This window comes from Mustela erminea, chromosome 2, assembly GCF_009829155.1.
Source record: "Mustela erminea isolate mMusErm1 chromosome 2, mMusErm1.Pri, whole genome shotgun sequence".
Taxonomy (NCBI): domain Eukaryota; kingdom Metazoa; phylum Chordata; class Mammalia; order Carnivora; family Mustelidae; genus Mustela; species Mustela erminea.
The window spans coordinates 12,032,757-12,052,849 of NC_045615.1; positions in this window are offsets into that span (position 1 = coordinate 12,032,757).

Below are 20,093 nucleotides of genomic sequence, written 5' to 3' on the forward strand. Positions count from 1 at the left end.
ATTAATGGCTGGTAGGAATATAAAATTGACAACCACTCTGTAAAAGTTTCTGTTTCTTTACAAACTAAACAATGCAACTATTATACAAGCAGGCAATTATACTCCTGGGCATTTATCGGCCACTCTCTGTCCCCCACCAAATTAAAACTTAGGTTCATAAAAAAATCTATATATGAATGTTTATAGCAGGTTTTGATAGTTATATATAGCTATATATGTCAACAACTAGAAACAGGCCAGGTACACTTGAACTGGTAAATGCTTAAACTGTGGTACAACCAGACCATGGGTACTACTTAGAAATTTAAAAAAAAAAAAAAAAGAACTACTGATACAGAAATCTGCATGAATCTCCAGAGAACTATACTGAATGAAAAAAGCCAGTCCTGAAAGGTTGCATACCATTTGACTCCTTTTTATAACATTTTCGAAATGTCAAAGTTACCGAAATACTGAACAGATGAATGTTGCCAAGGCTTTAAGAGCGGATGCCATAGGAGGGACATGGTATGGTTGAAAAAGTGCAATCTGAGAAATGCTTGTGATGATGGAAATGTTGTGTATCTTGACTCTATCAACTTTAATACCCTGACTGTGATATCATATTATAAATTTGCAAGATGTTACCATTGGGAAACCTAGCTAAGGGGTTCATGGCATCTCTCTGTATTATTTCTTACAATTTTATGTCAATTGACAGTTATCTCAAAATATGAAGTTTAATTTTAAAAAATCTACTTGGGAGAATATATAAAACATATATAAAATATATAATTTTGACCATATACTTCAAAGAGCTTTTTGAGTGGAGGGGGGCCACATAACACACAACAAAAAAATCTATATTACCTATATTTGGCACATTTTTTTCAATCTGTTTTTATATACATTTCATTTATTCCCATGGTTGCCATTTAAAATGACAGAAAAGGGTCATTGAGCCCATTTTAAATTTAAGGAAATGGGCCCAGGTTGAGAGAAATTGCCCAAAGTGATATAGCTACTAAATGACTAAGTTTATGGGAGAGCAAAGATCTTAAAATCCCTAGTCAAGAGTATACTTGGAAGTACCAATGGTTCCATGAAAATGTCTCAGGACCATCAATGTAGATAAGTAGAACCTTTAGTAAGAACTCAAGCTCCATTTCAAAGACAGCAGTAGTTTAAAAAAAAAAAAAATCTGTATTAAATAATGGGCTCTGTATAATATTTGAATAAAAGCTTCACTGCTGAAAATATACTACACTGTCATGTACTAATGAAAAACAGCTGTTTTCTGAGATTCCTATACTGGAAGTTTTATTCCAGCAAAAGTAATAGTCATGTCAAGAACCCTGCTTTGTTGTTTACAGTTTGCCTTCCAAACATATGTCACAATAAAGTACTCTCTATACCTGATCAGCCACAGTGATTACTGAGGAAATCTTCTCATTGAATTAGCCATTGTTGAAAGATTTAAATTTCAAAAGAAAAATAAATAGAATTGTCAAGGCATTGTAGCATCTAACCACTGGCATCATGTCAGCCATTTGCAGACCAAGTGCACACCACATATGTCCCATTCATAATGTACATCTACCCATTTGCCTTTTTGCTGAACTTTAATCTTTATAACAAGGAGCAACTTCCAATACACACACACACACACACATAAATTTATAGCAGGCAGACAAAGAGCTCTGTCCTACAAGCATGTTTGCATTCAGGCTCCACAGTATATGAAGTCCACAGTACATTAAGTATATTAAGTTCAATGAGACCAATTTCTTTCCAAGGCAATTTAAAAATGTTTAAGGGTACCTGGATGGCTCAGTTGGTTAAGCGTTAGACTATTGATTTCTGCTCAGGTCATGATCTCAGGGTCATGAGATGCACCCCCACTTTGAGGTCTGTGTTAGGCAGAGAGCCTGCTTGAGATTCTCTCTTCCTCCCCCTCTGCCCCTCCCCTTCCTCTCTCATTCTTTAAAAAAAATGTTTAGTAAAAATTATAACTAGTGTTTGTTAAGCACTTACTTTGTGCCAAACATTGTTCCAAGCACATTAAGTGTACTAAAATATTTAGTTCTCACAATAACCCTAAGTGGTAGGTACTACTGACATTTATTGTTTACCATCAAGGAAACTGAAGGAAGGAGAGGTTAGTAAACGTTTCCAGCTCTTGGGAACCAATTTTCAAACCTGGACAATCTAATGCCAAAATCTGTGATCTCAACCACTAGACTAAGGCAAGAGAATGCCTTTCAAAATTCATTAGACTTCAGTGGAATGAAGTTCAAAACTGTCACAACAATTAAAAATCACCTGTTATTATGTAATCTTATTTACACGAAAGTTAATGAAGCAGAGTTGTCAGATGACACAGTAAACATACTCTAATTTTTATAATAGTGCATATCAAGATCAGTGGATACAAATGCAAGGAGATTTGGCTTCCAGTAGATAAACAACTAGTTTAAAAGCAAAATCAACAAAAGCAATGCTTCACTAGGAAGAAACCTAGTGTTGCAGGATCGCAGGTTTCTTGTCTCACAGAGTCAAAGAGTGAATTTCATGGATACAAAAGAGTGAAGTGAAGTGAAAGCTTATAAAGTGAGGGTGAGAGCAGAAAGGAAAGAGAAAGCTCTCTAGAGTGAGAAGAGTCCTGACTGGGTTGTCACCGAGGGTTTTTAGAGCCAGTCTTTTATCGAAAACTTGACCAGGGAGCTTGTGGCCTTGAGATTCACATGCCGTCTTGGTTTGAGGAAGAACTATTGATAACATCCTTAATAACTTATTTCTTTGAAGTTTGGTCATTTTCTGTGATTACACCACAGCCACCAAAGAAAAATACTCTCTAACTTCCCAGGGCCAGGTGGTCTGATCTAGTCCCTCATCTCTTGCTCGCCTTGGCTTAGCCACTTTTGGCTGCCAGGAAGAGGTTCAGAGCCTAGTCGGGGTTCCCCTATTTCCCCCTACCTATTCCTTCACCCTTTCTTTACTCACTATCATGCTCCAAGTGACTCGCACACCACATTCTCAGTAGGTTTGGCCTCAATAAAGAATGCTTCCCATTGTTGTTCAGTTCTCTGCCTGTTTAATATACACATTTATGGAAAATAAATATAACTAATGGATTATGATCATAATTAAAATTAATAGCAACAACAGGTCTCTATTGAATGCTTTTTTTTTTAAAGATTTTATTTATTTATTTGACAGAAATCACAAGTAGGCAGAGAGGCAGGCAGAGAGAGTGAGAGGGAAGCAGGCTCCCTGCTGAGCAGAGAGCCCGATGAGGGACTTGATCCCAGAACTCCAAGATCATGAGCTGAAGGCAGCAGCTCAACCCACTGAGCCACCCAGGTGCCCCTATTGAACGCTTCCTAGTGCCAGGATTAATCAAATGTGTTACCTAATTTAATCCTAATGAAAATTTTAGGGAGTATATACCATTATTTTCTACTCCACCTTGTAATGAACTTTTCCAAAATTTTTGGAGTAGATAATTCCTCCAAGATGAGGAATCTAATAAGCAGAAGAACATAAATTCTGTGATCTAAATAATGGCATTTCTGATTTAAAGTGCCGTTTCTTAACTATCACCTTCTACTCTTCCCCTGAAACCCCTCACAGCACATTGCTATGACCTGTCCACCAAATACAAACCTATACAAACAAGTCCACTTTATACAAACACCATTTTTGTATAAGACATTGCTCTAGTAGCATGTTTAATTTAAAAAAAAAAAAGAAAAGAAAAGAAAGTCAACTAGTATCAGGTTTTTCTTTAAATAAACATTTAATCCAGTGGGGGACATAAATAACCACATAAGACCATTAGTCCTTGACAACTGCATTTTGTATTATTCATTCAGAGTTCCAAAAGCTCATGATGTGTAACCAGTTTTTGTGCTCCATTTTAACAGACATTAAAACTGGCTTCTCTGACATTAATTTGTGTGTATGAAGCACTCAGATAGTGAGGAAACCTAACTGTCCTTCTAGCATATGCATCTCAATGAGGGGGCTCTCTCGGAAAAAAAAAAAAAATGCAAAGAAAATAAGCTACTAGGGCTGTGATTGAAGGGCAGAAAAAGTAGAAATGTCTAACAAAGCTTCCCCACCCCCACCCTTTACCATGAAATAGAAATTTGAAATAAAGTGAAAAACAGTAAATTGATTAAGAATATGGATATCCTCCGGGGCACCTGGGTGGCTCAGTCAGTTAAGTGTTGGACTCTTGATTTTGGCTCAGGTCATGATCTCAGGATCATGTGATCAAGCCCCAGTTGGGCTCCATGCTGGTTGTGGAACCTGCTTAAGATTCTCTCTCTCCCTCTGTCCTCCCCACCCCCACCCTCCACCCTACTTGCTCACATGAACACTCTCTCTCTCTGTCTAAAAATATATATATGTATGTATGTATGTATGTATGTATATATACATATGTGGAAACAAGAAGAAAGAAAATTTATAAAGTAGTGTCTTAAATTACTACAGCTGCAAAAGAAAGAATGTAAACTAAATTGTGTTTACACATTTCATAACTTTTAAAGCCTTAGGATCTACTTTTCCTGAATGTCAAATGTCATTTCAGAAAAGGGTTTGTTTGGGTTTTTTTTTTTTTAAATGATACAATGTGCTAAAAGATCATACAAGATAAAAAAAGATACTTGTGACTCAGGAGAAATCTAGAAAAACCACAAAGGGGAAGTACAATTTGAACTGACCTTTAAAGATAAAAGAATTTTGACAGTAGTAGAAGTTTCAATTGTTTATTTGTTTTGTGGGAGTACAGTTCCAGAGTGTTAATAAAGATACTATTCTTCAGAGGCTGAAATAATGGAAAAGAAGAGTAAGCAAATGAAATCAAATCAAATCAGTCTATGTCATAAAGAGCAATAAAACTAATTTAATGAACTCTGCCAAGGAGATATCAGTAAGCTGGCTATGAAACAACAGACTTCCCCAAAGACTCCCCACCAATAAAATAAATGCAGTGAACTAGAGAATGTTACCACAGATTAAAGATGCCTTTTGTGTTATTGATAGATACCTCTCTATAAAAGAAACACACACACACACACATACACACCCCATGAAACAAAAAGCTATTCAATTATTTTAGAGATGAATGAAATTGAAAATAAAATGCTTAGGATATACATCTTCCCCGGACTTACATTAAAACCAAACTAATTTCAGGAACTTTGATTCTCATTTTATCTCCCTGAGTGCCTTCAAACTAGCAATAATAAATGCAGGAAATACACCACAGGGAAAATTATTTTGTACACCAGGTGAACTGTCGTGTGTTCATTTCAGCATGCTAACTGTGGATGCGGTTAGGAGTAGAGGAAGGTTTTTAACAAGTGGGTAGCTCTGAAATCAATGGCAAAATAAGCTACCATAAATTCTGTGTAAAACAGAGGCTCTCTGCACACATCACCCCCTCTTTATTGTCCATCCGCAACAAGCTGCTCTCATGAGAGCTACTGAGAATAAAATCTGGGCTATTAAGGAACAGGTTCAGTCAGAGCAGGAAGAAGGAACAAGACAATTAATGAAGAAACAACTTGGCAGACCTGATCCCGGAGGATAACAGCTGGAGACGGCTCTTCCTCTCTGGTAGGCTTTACCCCTCCAAGATAGTCCCCTGCTGATGCTGAAAAAGAAAATTATATCATATTTTTTGACAAGTCCTTCCTGTTGCTACAACCTGACACAGGCCCTGGGTTCCTTGTCAGAGTCAAATGTGCATATTTAGTTTAAAAAAAATACAACACACGTTTCCATGACTACGGCGCTAATTTATCTCTTATAATTGATCTTGTGAGGTTTCTGACCCTTTCACTATAAAGATCAGATCTATCTTTGACATTTAGATTTGCCAACACTAAAAATGAATAGTTAATGTAAGTAAACAATTTTCTCTTCATTTCTTTCCATTGACATTTTACTTGTGTAATCACCAGTTGAACAATCAGCTAATTTTAGTCACTGCCAGCCCTGCAGCCAGACTCCTCCAGGCCCTCCCCAAGGACTTTATCATATTCTTATCCATCCTTGAGCAGGGGATAAACAACTTTTTTCAAAAGAGCTTCTCCCAGCAGAGCTTTTGAAAACCCCTTACCTATTCCACAGACCTCCTCCTTCCAATGAACATCAACATTTGAGAAGAAAGATAGTGTCTGGCTAGGTGGATAGCAGCAGCCTGACCTTACTTCCCTCTAAGAACCAGAGCATGCTGGTCAGACCAGCTCAAGCTCTGTGGCCCTCTCCTTTGTCATTGCTCATAATGGCCCCTTTGGGTTCCTTCCTCACAAGCTGCTTTTCCTATCCCACAGTATGACTTTCCTAAGAGCCTCATCTATTCAAGTATGAACCCCAGTTGTGGAAGCTCCTTAAACTCATAAATTTGGCCAGGTGTTGGGACCTCTGTATTTGCATGTTTGAACTTTCGATGACCATTACACATTTTTTCAGAATATACAATGACAGATATGAAGCTCCTCCATCCATTGCAATCTGCTGTCCTCTAGGAGGGCTTTGATTAAATCCCTAGATTGACACAGACCAGCAAATATACCCAGTCAAGTCTGCAAAGGCTGGAACATTCCTGGGGAAGCTTTCTGAAAATGATAAATTCGAGGTCAGAAACTGCATATAAAATTTCCCTAGTTCTTCAAAATGACTGACTCTAATAATTATCCCTTCTAATTCAGCAGCACTGAGTTTTGCAATTACCAATTCTTCTGACCCAAGCCTGACCCTTCTAGTACTCAACATTATAAAAATAACCCCTCAGCAGGAGGTACATCTTAGTCTAAAAATGAGGTGGTAATCAAGAGAAAACTAGGAGACCAAAGGCCAACAGGGGTTCACAAAGCTCAATTAGGTCCATAAGTTGTGGAAGCAGATCAGAGCAGTCTGAAGGCATCTGATTAGATTTAGCACATAGAGTTTTGTTCATTTTCTACTCCCATATGGTGTTCCCAGAGTTTATACCATTATAATAATGCTCCACTCTGGTATCCACCCATTTCCAGCCAAAGGTATTCTGTTTTTCTCATAGAAAATATTTTTCCAATTTCTGTGTGCTTAGCTCCTCCATATTCTCTCGATTGATTTTAATTTCTGGATCTACCTATCAATATTTTCCTTCCTTTGAATCTGAATTTACTCAATAGCTACTCTTACACACCAGGCACTGGGGAAATCAGAATGAAAATACAGACATTCTGACTTCCCTCAATATTATATTTACCACCTAACAAAGAATACCAGTAGGTCACAGACAATTGTTAATAACTACTGTAATGAAGGACACCATGACATAGAACATGATGACCTGTAGAATGACATATGTAGTGCCTAACCTGAACTTGTTCCATCAGCAACTCCTTATGAAAAGGACTGATTGATAATCTCTACATCCTTGGACACTAAGGTTACTTCTTCCTCTCACAAGTGGTTTAAACTGTTGGGATGAGCATCAGAGTGCATGTGTAGCTATTGTTACAGTGAAGGGAAACAAGAATCGCCTTCTGTCCTTGACAGTTCCACCACAGCTTCCTGTTACATGGTGTGATGGTTGGTTTTGTGTGTCATCTTGACTGACCATAGACAGTTGGCCAAACACTATTCTAGGTGTGTCTGTGAGGGAACCCTGACTAGTACATATGGTTCTGTTGAGATGTAATGGTGTGTACTTTCCTGCCTCTAAGGCAGTCTATACCTTCTGAAGAATGCAAAATATTTTTATGATTATATTTCTATTCCCTAACCTCTCTTCCCATTGAGCAGTATATTTTATCTGAATCATTTTCTTAAGAAAAATATACCTGCAGCACTACTTGGCTGCTTTTTTGCTCTGAGGCAAACAGAATTCTGGACCCAAAATGAAAGCAATTAGATGGGTTTTTGTTTTGGTCACACAACATCTATTATATTTATTTTCAGCCACACATCATAAGCCAAAATATCTTTTTGTTTTAGGCAACCAAGATCAGAAAGATAATCAGTATCAAGATCAGAACAACTAAATCCTGTTCTAATACAATGATAATTACATTAGACAGAATTATACTCCGGATGTAAAATATTTAATAATAAATATACTTGATCCACTGCTGCTGGAAAAAAATTGATCAAGGAAACAATTTTTTAACATTTTAGAAATTGCAACTATATTTGTAACACTTATAGTTTTTTAAAAACTTTTTTCCAGTTTTATTGAGAAATAATTGATATATATTATAGTATAAGTTTAAGGCACACAGCATCATGGTTTGATATATATATATATACATATATATATATTTACCACAATAGAAGATATCCATCTTCTCATATGGATATAATAAAAAGAAAAGAAAATTTTAATCACCTTTTGATGAGAACTCTCAGAATTTACCCTTAATTCCTTTTTTATATATCCCAGAGCAGTGGCAGCTCTAGTCATCATGTTATACATGACGTCTTGAGTACTTACTTGCCTTCTAACTGGAAATTTAACAGTGTTCCTCCATTTTTTTTTTTTAGTTTTAAAGAATTTTGGCTGCATTTATTTGTTTTATTTCCAAGTAAATATAATGCTAGCCTTTTTCGTTCATGGAATTTTATAAAACATGAAATGAAATAATGAAATGACATGAAATAAAAATAGTATTCCTAGAAGGCATACAGACAAGTAGCTCCTATGATTCCTATCTTCAGAACACAGTTCCTAGAGGTGAAATGGATTCTGTCAAACAAGGGAAAGCTTGCATCTATATTACCTTTATTTTATATAAGAAAGCTTTGCCAATGTTTATCCTTACAGTGGAGATTTTTTCCCTAAGAAAAGTTTCATATAGATGATAAACTTTCATTTGGACCATATTTCATTCCACTTACATCAGATTTAAGTGGCTTTTGATTATTCCACATCCTGAATCTCAACCTACTTCTATACTCTTGCTGCCTCTCCTAAATAGAAAACACCTAGTACTAAAGGAGTACACTTATAAAAGAGAATAGGAACATGGATATGTTCATTCTCATTGAATTCTTTACACCTACATAAGTCATTAATTCATGAATCCTGAATTTACTTGTGCCTTTATGAGGTATGAGAACTCAAGATTCATCTTATGAAAGAAAGACATCAGAAACAAGGCTTACTAACTTTTAAAATAAATTTATACTATCCAGTGTAAATTCTGTTGAATTTTCATTTTAGATATTCATTGAACTGGAGCAAATATCTGCATACTAAACTGAGACAGTAGTGCAAAAATAGCTATTTTTCTCTTTCCTTCTAAGAACTTCAATATTTTTGTATTCCAAAATGCATTTTTCACATATACATGCAAATTGTAACTAATATTGCCAAACTATATGCATTCTTACTATGTTCAAAGACATAAAATTATGTTAATAAAAAATTGTTAAAAAGCCTTATAAAACTAAAACCCAAAGGTAAAGAAGCAAGCACGTATTATTTTAATAGTATTTTTAAAGCTACTCTCTGGAACCAACACATCAAACTCAGAATGCATCTCCACCATGAAAAAGAATAAATAAAAAGAAATGACATAAATAAAATTCATGAAACAAAAGTGTAAAGGAACTTTAAGCTTTTAACAGTCAAAGGTTTGTTTATAGGGTGATGTTCAGTGATCCAGAAAAACCTGGTTAGAAGCTAATCCCCTGTGCTGCACTCATCTCTCCTTACCTTTTCCAGAATCAGCTCAATAGGTTACAATTATTTACTTACTGGAGATGCAAACAAAGGCCTATGTCAAGTGGCAAAGCAGAGTCTTGCCTTCAAGAATGACAAATCAGAACAACTGCTGCTAGTACCGGAGTAGACCAGGTATCTCTTCTACAGACTAATTCAAAGGCATTCCCTTGCAAGCAGGAGAGAGTTTGGTTTGCTTTAAGAAGACCTGCTATTACTAATACACAGAAGCACCTTATGAAAATCTCCATTCTTATCTGGCCAACAGTATGCAACTAGCTTCTCCATTTCAATAAATATCCCTTGGCACGACTGTGTTCATTTTAACCCTTTTTTTTTTTTTTTTTAATGTCAGCAGCCTTCATTTTCCATTTCAGTCTGTCTTTCATACTGACTTGCCAGATAGCCAGTAGTCTAATATTTGGGAGGATTAGGGGTACTTTGAGATTCTATACTCTCTGAGGTTATATGGCTACAAACAACACTGAGTTACTCATCTTGGATGAGTAGTATCAGGTATTGGGTGATGCAAAGAGAGACTTGTCATTTATGTTTGGTCTTAACATTTTTCATTCATTTTACAAAAATTCTTGTTTGTGGCTCATACTACAAAATCTTCTTTCCAAGAATTTGAACTTCAGTTGGAGCTGTTTCTGACAAGGTAGCCAATTCAGGTAACATTATGCCTGTATAAATAACAAATGCAGAGAGAAGGAAGGATATAGGTGGTAGTTGATAGAAGTCATCTCTCACGTGGTTGAAATCTCTGAAAATGAAAACAAATATGTAACACAGAAAGAGAAATGAATGTTAGTGTATCATCCTGTAAAATACTTCGCACTTCCAAAAAGGAAGGAAGGAAACAAGGAAGAAAAGGAAGGAAGGAATGAAATGAGGGAGGGACGGGGGGAGGAGAGGAGAGAAAGACAGAAAAAAAAAAGAAAGGAATTCTTTGAATAGACCTTACATCTTGTTCATCTTGTTTCTACACAGCACATATATGGAAGTTCTTACAAAGAAATTTTCTACTACATATCTACTTCAAAATAAGGATTGAGAAAAAATAAGGCAAACTGATTTTCTGAGAAACAAATATTAACCTGGATCCTACAACAGAACACTTGAATCCTATCCTTAATAATTTATAGCAATTTTCTGTGGTCTTCCTTATCTATTAAGTGAATGTCAAAATTCTAATTAGGCTCAAAGGAATTCTCCAAATAAATAGCATTACTTCAACATTGGATAATAGAAATGGTTAGTGGAGCATCTGAAAGCAATGTGGACAGCAGTGAAAAGTAAAACATAACTTGATTTTAGAAATTTTTGAGGAGATTCTCTTATAAAATACTGATGGGAATATATGGGTTACATATTAATAATCAGGGATTTCTTAAAAAATACCGTCCCTGCTGCACATTAATGATGAGGGAGCAGGAGGCTGGCTGAGGACAGAGCAAAAGCTGGCAAAAGCTCTCCACCTGCTCCCCTCCGTAATATGTGTAGCATTCCTCAGGCACCCCTGACTGCCATAAAACGATAAATAGTTAACTTGCAGGGATCACAATCCTGCAGAACAGGAATCTCCCTTGCTCTACAGATGTCCTAGAGATCTAAACAGGGAGGTTACCTTATCAATAGCACAAATTTCCAGAGGCAAATAACTCTCAGTTCCTCAAGCCCTAATGTCTCTCTCCCCACCATAAACTGGAGGATGCTGAGGTAGAAAGGAATGTAAATGAGAGCAGGATCATAATACCCCACCAAGAATGTCCCAACTATCTTGATGTTAATGCCTGACCTAAAGACAACATTGATCAAGCCATAAGGGCAAGGCCTCCCCCCGGCACCTTATAGGCCCTCTTTAACGTATGAAAACTCCCCTTGAAACCTCCCTTCTCCTCACCTTCCCCCAACCGCAAGGTATATAACATGCCTACCCTCACAACCCGGGGCAGCAGCTCTTCCTGCCCACGGGTCCTGTCCCCGTGCTTTAATAAACCATCATTTTGCACCAAAGATGTCTCAAGAATTCTTTCTTGGTCATCGGCTCCGGACCTCAGCCCACCAAACCTCACCTAGGTTCTAGAACTTCATCAGTAAGGGAATGTTTAACAAGGTTAGATTAAAAATTAGCATGGTTGGAGGGGAGGAGAGGGTACAGGGAAGAAACATTTAAGCTAAGTTCTGAATGACAAAAAAAACCAGTCATGCCAAATTCCAGAGAACACTTCAAGCGTGAGGGAACTCTCTGGAACTGGGTAAAGTTCCATACGTCCATGAGGGCTTGGGTTACACAGGTGTATGCATTTGTCAAAACACAGGGATATTTCTGATTTTTCTCCTGCTGGTCTGACTAATGTATGAATGACTGATGGTTCATTCATTGTCTGTCTTTCCCACTAGAGTGTAAATCCCATGAGAACAGAGACCTTAACTGGCTCCTTCAACACTGTAACTCCAGCAGCTAGCACAAAGGTGATAACACTCAATAAATATTTACTGAGTGAATAAAACTCAATTCAAAGTATTATATGTTAACATTTTATATAAATGTCTCTAATCTGTAGAGGCCACTTTTAGGCAAACAGGCTCGAGGGATGGAATGTAGAAAAGGCCACGTGGCTGAATACAGCGAGGTCCACAGGATGGGTGGCCCACCTCAAAATATCCGTAGGCTGTACCTGACCAATGACTTACAACTAAGCATAGATACCAAAAAAAAAGAAGATTCCACATGTCTCCATAACTCTTCACTTTCCCCCTTTAAAAACAGCCCCTACCCACTGCCTTATTTCAGACAGCCTCTGTTCTGCTATCCTGCCTTCTGCTCCCTGGTGGTGTATACAGTAAGCTTCCGTCTCCTTTGTTCTGCCTCAGGTGAATGCTCTCACCTCCCATGCCACCAGCTTCTACCCAATCATTGCCCCATATTTGAGGGCCCCCATCTGATCGAAAGACACTCCATTTACACACCATATAATCTAATAATCAAATTATAAAAATCTGTTTAATCGAGTGGGAAAAAAAATTTTGCCCTTATGGAGACTTGACATTATAAAGAAGCAGTATAATTCAATACTGAGCTAGAAGAGAAAAATCAGATCTTGGGTTATAGACTGAACATTTGCACCCCTCTGAAAGGCCTATGTTGAAACTCTGTCGCTCAATATGATAATATTAGGAGGTAGGGATTTAGGATTAGAGGAAGTTATGAGGGAGGAGCCTTAGTGAATGAGATGGGTATCCTTGTAAGAGTCACTGGAGAGGTTGCTTCTTCTCCCTCTATCTCCAACAAGGAGATACAGAGTCCCAGAAGGAAGCCCCCATCAGGACCAGTCTATGCTGGCATCCTGACCTCAAGACTTCCATCCTCCAGATCCGTGAGAAATAAATTTCTCTTTTGAGTCCCTGTGATGTGGGAAACATAAGCAGAAGAATAATTATTAAATTTCCTTACCTACTGACAAGCCCTTAAAACAGGCAGAGTGACCTCTACCTTAAGGCTTTGCTAAGGGCAAAGGACAATCCTAGCCTGACCAACCCCCTACCCCCAACCAGGATCCTGTAACTCTACTTTAACAATTCCTTTAGGAAACTTTATCTCTAAACCTCTAAGATAATGTCGAGAATCATTCCCAAACATATGGCTCACTGACATACATCTAAAGGGTCTCACAAGAAGGTTTTATTACTGGTAATGAATAACATTTTCCCCAGAAATAGCTAGCCCTTCAAGGTCCTAGAAACCTTGCTTCCAAAATTCCTTAGAGACTTACATCATCCTTAATCCCCTCCGCAACTTACTAGTATATAATAGACCACTCCTCACATCCCCGGGGCAGCAACTCTTCCAGCCCATGGGTCCTGTCCCCGTGTTTTAATAAACCACCATTTTGCACCAAAGATGTCTCAAGAATTCTTTCTTGGTCATTGGCTCCAGACCTCACCCCACTGAACCTCACCTATGTTCTAGAACTTCATCACCTGGGTGGCTCTGTCGGATAAGCATCTGCCTTCAGCTCAAATCATGATCCCAGCGTCCTGGGATCCAGTCCTGCATGGGGCTCCCTGCTGGGTGAGGGAGACTGCTTCTCCCTTTTCCTCTGCCTGTGGCTCTGTCTGCTTGTACTTCCTCTCTCTCTCTCTCTCTCTCAAATAAATAAGTAAAAATATTTTTAAAATAAATAAATAAGTATATTTATGTTTTTCAGAAGACTCCAACCACCAAAAAAAAAAAAAAAAAAAATTATCATGGCATTCAAGCTTCTAAAAGGAGGAAGGAGTTTTTAGCTTGGACTTTGTAGTGAGTACGAACCTTTAATAAATAAAGTGTAATAAATAAATGAATAAATAAATAAATAAATAAATAAAATGTAGTAAGTGCAAACCCCTACTAAATGAAAAACAGGAACAAAATACAAACTAACCACATAGCAAGTAAGCCTAGACCATATGCGTGTAGTGATAAGATTAGCGCGGAGTAACAAGTTGTAAGTATTTTAACTTGTGCCAAATATCATAGACCAAAACATGTTTACAACGTGTGTATGTTTTTGGTGTGTAAGCATAAGAAAAATAAGTGATGTAATATGTTTATGAAGGAGACTTAGCACAGTATATAAAGAGGCATCAGGTTGGACTGAGGTGAAGCGAGTTTCCTGTCAGGAGGACATCATCGCCAGTGCTACCGACGCCCTGACAGTTTCGTTGTCAACCACTCGCTGGTTCTCAGTCTCAACTTCTGCGGTGACCTCTCTGTCTAGATTGTGAGGCGAGGTCTCCTTCTCCGTGACAACGTCAGCAGACCGTGACCGGGCCACGATAGTGGTGCCGACCTCGTCCCAATAAAGATCAAGTGAGTTACATCATATCCATCTCTCTATCTCTTCTTTACACGTTGCGACCTCCTGGCGGGACGCAGGGGTTTTGCTCGCGACAGACTTTGATCACAGCTACCATTTTGCTAAAGAAAAGATGCATTTCTTGATGTAGGAAACAAGGGCAAAAGAAAAATTATTAAATTTCCTTACTACCTAGAGCCTACTGACAAGTCCTTTAGGCACTCAGCTGCCTCTATGTTAATACTTTGCTAAGGGCAAAAGGCAATCCTAGTCTGACTGCCCTCCTCCCCACCACCAGGATCCTGTAAATCTACTTTAACATATGAAACGTCCTTCAGAAATTTTCTTTATTTCTAAATCCCCTGAGATATGTGTTGGCAATCATCCCCAAGCATATGACCCACCAATATACATCTTAAGGGTCTCAGGACTAAGGTTTTATAAGATGGTAATAAATGACATTTTCCCAACAACAACTAGCCCCCTCAAGGCCCTGGAAACTTTGCTTCCAAAATTCGTTAGAGACATCCACCATTCCCAATCCCCTCCCAACTTGACAGTGTACAATGGGCCACTCTTCAGGACCCCAGTGCAGCTCTTTCTGCTCTCAGGTCCTGTCCCCGTACTTTAATAAAACCACCTTTTTGTCCCAAAGATGTCTCAAGAATTCTTTCTTGGCCAATGGCTTTGAACCCTACTGTTCTTTCTTACATCACTTTTCCCCCACTTAACTGTTTTTCAGACAGTACAGGCAGATCCGTGGAGTATAGCATGTTGCAGAAGAGGAGAAATGAAATGGAAGCCTTTCTCAGAGTGGGTAAATAACAAGCAATGTGCAGAGCACGTCTGAAGGAGAAAAATCTCTGAAAGGGCATTCATACTACTCTGCTTTGAATTTCCAACGTGGCTTAATTTCCTAGTGGGATATTGCTGTGGAAATCCAGCCTTTGTTGAGAGAGAAAGAGATTTTCTAAATTCCAAAGAGAGCTTCTTTTACATAACAAGGACAAAGCTTATAGACAAAACAGAGCACACACAATGGTGATAACACTAGAGAGACCCCTGACTCCAAGGAAGCAGGGAAGGCTCAGCAGCTGTCTGGTGAGCAGGTGAGCCAGATGGAAAGGACACGTGGCCTCCTAGGGCTAGGCTCAGGTGGAGTGAGAGGCAGAGGGAAGTGGGAAACCACAGGGAGCACACTTCCTATTTCCATTGGATACTCTGGGATTTTTTCTGTCATTAGATCAGCAGGAATCGTTTTACCAGTGCAAAATATAAGCATTAGCGAAATTAAGAAAATTACAGTTTTGCCCAGCTGAGCCAAATTCTGAACCTGGTTCTTTGATATTGATGACATCTTCTCATGTATCTCCAAGTGGATTGTTAGGCTTACAAACTCTATCTTTTCTTCATTTTCATCTAACCTTTTTCCCTTAGATTCACTGCTTTGGGACAAGGCACAAAACATTTTAGTACCTTGATCCTGTTAGGTCCCGCAATAATGGGTCCATGATTAAAGGAGCGAGACTGATACAAAGCGAAGGTCAAGCAAAGCTTTATTTCACACCAAGCATCAAGAATGTTCAGGGCCGCACCTCTCACAGAGAGGGCGACCTCTCTCTGCTTCACAGACTAGCTTTTAAGGGCAAAGGCCATGTGATTGGGCCTGGCCATGCACAGGTGGCCAATGAAATTGTAACACACAGAGAAAACTGCACAGTCAGGTTAGGTCACATATAAGTGACCAATTGAATTACAATTTACCCTATAGTAGACATTTGAACTAGCCTATCACCTTGGTCAGAATTGGCGCCCGAAAGGTGCTCCAAAGGGCGGGACCCATACTCCTTGGTAATTAGGGAAACTGTAAGCGCCAGCCCCCCCACCTCCCCAGGCCTGACCCACCCTTGTATTTGGGCTTTGTTACCCGGGACAGGTTTCCGAGACTTGTTTTTAAGTAAGTCCCCTGGGGGAATAGGGGCAGGGACAGTTTAAGTTTTAAACAACAAAGTTATTGTTTAACTGGATGGAAGTGCTCTGGCTAAATAGGTCCTTACAGTCCAAAGTAAAGTTTTTATCAGTTTCTCGGAGCTGCTATAACACAGTACCAGAATCAGGGTGTCTAAAACAACAGAAATTTATTGTTCATAGTTCTAGAGGCTAAAAACTGAAATCAAAGGGTCAGCAAGACCACAATCCCTCTAAAGAGAAAAATCTCTCCTCACTGCCTCCTCCCTTCTGGCAGTTTGCCAGAAATTATTCGGTTCCTTAATTTGTAGCTACACTATAATCTCTGCCTCTCATTACAAAGCGTCCTCCCTGCATATGTTTCTGTCTCTAGATGGTATTTTCCTATTCTTATAGAAACACCAGTCATGTGGGAATGGGACCCACCCCTAGGATCTCACTTTAACTTGTCATACCTGTAAAGACCCTATATCTAAATAATGTCACACTCACCAACAAGGGTGTTAGGGCTTCAACATTTTTTTTTTTTTTTGATGGACACAATTCAACCCCTAAGAGGTGAAAAGGAAGAACACTTCACACGCCCCCTTCTTGAGGAGTTTCTAAAGATGGCAGTCAACAGTAGTACTGATGAAGTTCTAGAATATAGATGGGATTCAGTGGGGCAAGGAATTCTTAAGATGTCTCTGGTGCAAAAAGGTGATTTATTAAAGCACAGGGACTGGACCGGTAGGCAGTAAGAGTTGCCGCCCGGGGTTGTGAGGGGTGGTAGGTTATGTACCATAGAGTTGGGGGAAGGTAAGGGAAAGGGAGGTTTCAATAGAACTTTCTTATGCTAAAGAGGATCTACAAGGTACCACATACCAGAGGCCTTGCCTGCCTCAAGGTTGTTTTTCCCTTTTAGCAAGCCATTAACATTAAGATAGTGGGAGATTCTTAAAGAATGTCACATTTGTCCCACCCAGGAGTGGGGGTGGGGGAAGATTGCAAGGTGTCAACCTTTTGCTCTGTCCTCAGCCAGCCTTCTGTTCCCTCATCAGTACCACTTGCTCCTCCATTTGTGACTGATGGGAAACTGATGTGTGCTGTACACGGCACATGAGCCTCCTGAGAAGAGTTGCCGATTTCTCCGGAAATACCTAGCTCTTCTATATGTCAGAATACACAGTGGTTGGATTCTGTGATACGAGGTTCGGTATCTACAATCAAACACCCATTCCTTTTCAGTATACAATTCCTACGATACTCACTCTAGATAAATCTTCTATATTATCTAGTTTTAAGGTTTACCAAAGGGAGACTCACCATCCATGTGGCAATGAGAAATCTTTCCCCACTCCTGCCTGAGTTCAGAGAGTCACTAAAACTTTGATTGTGACAGCCAGCCTCTATGATCCCTACCTCCTGGTATTTACATTCTTGAGTATGGAGTCCACACTGAACCACAGTGGGCCTCTGTAACCAAGAACACAGAGCAAAAATGGCAGTACATCACTTTTATGTTTAGCTTTTAAAAGACTGTGGTTTCCATCATGGGCATCTCCTCTTTCTATTTTGGAGGTCTCACTCTGGGGAAAGCAAATTGCCATACTGTGAGCAGCTGTAGGCAGGGGCCCAGGTATAAGAAACTAGTTTTCAGCCATCAGCCAGTAAGGAATAGAAGCCTGGCAACCACTGCGAGTAAACTTTGAAGCCAATTCACCAGCCCCAGTTAAGCCTTGAGATGACTGTGACTCTGGCCAACAGCTTGATAACAACCTCTTGAGAGACCCTGAACCAGAACTGCTCAGTAAGTCTGTTCCCAGATTCCTCAGAAACTGTGAGAAAATAGACATTTTCATTTTCAAACTGTTAAAACTAAGGATAATTTGTTACACAGCAATAGAATGTAATAAATAGTTGAGGTTATTCCAGTCATGGTGATGAAGTTCTAGAACCTAGGTGAGGTTCGGTGGGCTGGGGTCTGGAGCCGATGACCAAGAAAGAATTCTTGAGACATCTTTGGTGCAAAATTGGTGGTTTATTAAAGCATGGGGACAGGACCCATGGGCAGGAAGAGCTGCTGCCCCGGGTTGTGAGGGATGGCAGGTTATATACCTTGCCGTTGCGGGGGTGTGAAGGGAAGGGAGGTTTCAACGGAGTTTTCATGTGTTAAAGAGGGCCTACAAGGTGCCGGGAGGAGGCCTTGCCCTTGTGGCTTGATCAATGTTGTCTTTAGGTCAGCCATTAACATCAAGATAGTTGGGAAATTCTTGGTGGGGTGTTATGATCCTGCTATCATTTACATTCCCTTCTACCTCAGCCTCCTCCAGTTTATGGTGGGGAGGGAGACATTAGGGCTTGAGGAACTGAGAGTTATTTGCCTCTGGAAATTTGTGCTATTGATAAGGTAACCTCCCTGTTTGTAGATCTCTAGGACATCTGTAGAGCAAGGGAGCTTCCTGTTCTGCAGGACTGTGATCTCTGCAAGTTAACTATCTATTTATCGTTCATGGCAGTCAAGGGTACCTGAGGAATGCTACACATATTATGGAGGGGAGCGGGTGGAGAGGGGGTGCAAGGTGCCAGCTTTTGCTTTAGCCAGCCTCCTGCTCCCTCATCAATGGGCTCTTCCTTCTGCTTTTTATCCTCTTTCCTTCCTCACCTACAGAAAGATAGGACTTTTCTCTAGTCTCAAGAAAAGAACTTCTGGATAATACCATTGATTATTATTTTGGTTCTACTATAGTTTTGACTAATTAGAAGAATTAGGTGCAACTTTTGATGAAAATTTGTAAACTGATATTAACTGGTTTAGTTAGGAACCTAAATTTATGTAGGTATAAACATAAAACAGTTTTATTTTTCTAATAATGTCATAAATTTCATTTTTCCAAACCTGTCTTCCTACACGATTGGTTATCTTAAATCAATTGACTTTTTCTGTCATAGTCTTCAATAAGCTCTCCGAACTATCTCATTTTTATACCAATTCTTGGCTTTGCTGGTACCTGCAAAATTCACCTTTAATTCCTCTAGGGAACCAAGGACTTGAAAGGGAATGGTGATCCTGATGTCCATTCTACCCACTATTCCTTACCCATACCGTCTCCTTCCAGTATTCTTCTCTTTTCTGATGGCAGCAAAGCAGGTGAGGTAAACCACTAATGAAACAGAAATCCACCCCAGAAACAAAATTCTAGTGCCTATTTATTGTGGCATCCCAAATTTGGAAAAGCATTTCTCTTAAGGCCCTTGGCACCACTGTATACTCCCCAGTGGGGGTGGAGGATGCCACAATTTCCATTTACTGTACTTACCCCAAATTTGATTTCATCCTTTTCCCCCATCTTCTCATATCCTGATGAGGCACAGCAGGAGTGGTTGTGTCAGTTTAATATCTTCCAACACTCTTTGCACAAAGCTAAAAAGACAATTGTTGGTGGGTTCTCTGAGCCTAAATACATGATCCGTAGTGTCTTTTCTTAACTAAGCACCTCAGTAACCAGTTCTTGTGTTCTGCACACACCACCATACAGTTGAGAGCCTGAGACCCAAAGCTGAGGCCTTTTTGATGCAATCTGATGGCTTACTTCTAC